This window comes from Arachis ipaensis, chromosome B01 (assembly GCF_000816755.2).
Source record: "Arachis ipaensis cultivar K30076 chromosome B01, Araip1.1, whole genome shotgun sequence".
Classification (NCBI taxonomy): Eukaryota; Viridiplantae; Streptophyta; class Magnoliopsida; order Fabales; family Fabaceae; genus Arachis; species Arachis ipaensis.
In genome coordinates, this window is record NC_029785.2 from 2375188 (window position 1) to 2377668 (window position 2481).

Consider the following 2481-nt stretch of genomic DNA (forward strand, 5'->3'; position numbering starts at 1 on the left):
GGTATCCAGCTGAGCAGTGTTGATAGACAAACTCTGCAGATTGTACTGAAAAGAGTTTACATTTCATCATCATTGGTTGGAACTGGGCCAGCATTGAACATTGTCATAGACACATTTCCCTTTCCTTTTTTTACCTCTTTTTGTTTTCTCTTCTTTTTCCACAATTAATGGTGATTTTACTCAATTATTTATATTCTACCACTTTATACGCCAACACAATGAAACATCCTTAGCCATTCTTACAGAAAAAGAAAATTTTACATTCCATTATTCGAGGTAACTTTTTTTTTTTTTCATAATTCAGTTCGATATATATCTTTTTGTACCTTTATTTTATTTGTATTTGCTTTTTTAAATATATATGGTTGAAATAGGGCTAATTTTTCTTGTTATAGAAGTAGAAACAGTGATATACCTTAACATTGTAATTTTTGGTGTTTTTTAAAACTATGGAAAGTACATAAATCGAAAGGTTCGATTTCTTTACTTTAATTTTTTTTTAACACAAATTGGACGGTCCAATTTTTGCTTCTCTAGTTAAGCGATTCCACATTTGAGTATAACACCCCAACAATTCACATTTTAAAAAAACATCACTACCACTCCAATATTAAAAATAAAAATTCTTGACATAGCAATGTTAATATTCAAATGTCTTTAATATGTGACACCAAAAAAAAAAAAAAGTCTTTACTATAAAAGTTGTTGTTTTACCTCCTTATAAAGTATTCATCATGATCACCATATTTGAATTACTTTGCCCCATTATTCAAAATCATAATACTTAACACTTAAAAATTTATAACATGAAAGATAATTATTAACGAAAAAAAAATCCGTTTAGGTCAACAAAAAATAAAACAAAAGAAAATTTTAATATATTTACTAGTATTAAAAATTTCAATATCTTATTTTTTTTAACAAATGTCCTATATACAAATATTAACAAAATCTACTAACTACTACATACCTAAGAATTTGTCTTGTAAACATATTACAAAGCCACGTCAATAGCCCAACTTCAACGTTATTGTTACACTAATATTTCATAAAGAAATAAGAAATTGTAATTAACAAGTAGTCAATTTGCGTGGTCTTAGATTCATGAACGTGGAAAGTTAATTAAGTTGGTACCTTCTTTGGACTCCACCCTTGCTTACTTTCTTTGTCTCTTTATTAATATTAATAAATTGTTTGTGCTCCCTCTTATTGCTATCTACTCGGGTTTCAATTGAATTTTGTCTAATACACAAAACAACATGGCTTCCTTTGAACTTTCTTAAACATTATGTTTAGGTAGAACAAGAAAATGAATGGGCCTTTTCTTTGAAAATATTGAATGTTTTTGTTTTTGCCTTAACTATTAGGCGTGATGAATTATTATTCTAAATAGGTTTAATTATTCAATTTATCTTTATAGTTTTACTAAATTTTTAATTAAGTTTTTATATATTTTTTTTAGGGTAAAGTATATTTTTTGTCTTTAAAATTTGGTAAAAGTTTTAAAAATATCCCTAAATTTTATTTTGTTTTAATTTTGTCCCAAAAATTTTCTATTTGCATCAAATATACCTTGACGCAAAATACCTCTCTTTACAAAGAAAAGACACCAAAAAAATATACCCTTGACGGCTAAGTTTTCAAAAAATTTAAGACTAATCTAACAATAATGCATAAAAATTATACTTAATTTGCTTGTATTGAAGACTGTTCTTATAAAATTATTGTTGAGTTGGTCTTAAATTTTTTGAAAAATTGATCGTCAAGGGTATATTTGATGCAAATCGAAAACTTTTGAGACAAAATTGAAACAAAATAAAACTTAAGAATATTTTTGAAACTTTTATCAAACTTCAAGGACAAAAAATATACTTTACCTTTTTTTTAATTAGATCTCTATACTATTTCTTCTAAAAAATATAATGTAGTTAAAAATCTAATTTGATTATTAATTGTGGATACCTTTAATTTGTAGAAAAATATTCGGTTAATTTTGATATTTTTTACACTAAAAAGTTACCTAAATTACAAAATGAAAAGTAACGTAGGAATCTAACTAAAAAAATCTAATTATAAATTTAGTGAAATTATAAGAACTAATAAAGTAATTAAATCTTTTAAATAATAATTTATTATTTTATGTAATTCTATTACACTAATTTAACCTAAATAAGATTACTAATATCAAACTTACATAAAATTTTTGCAAACACAAAAATGAAAATTTAAAATTAATGAGGATAAGAAAAGGTTGATTTGATGAAGACTTCAATATATAGAGGCAGCTGGAACCTGCGGATTTTTCTTTCTCCCTTTGCTACCGACAACCACACACATACTCACCTTCTTATATATAGTTTTAAATAAGAAAAATATAATTTACTTAAAATTAAGATAAAAATATTCAATTAGTTGTCTGTAATTTTTTTTACATGAATTGCATTTAAAAATAATTTTTTATCATATGTATATTAAAAATCA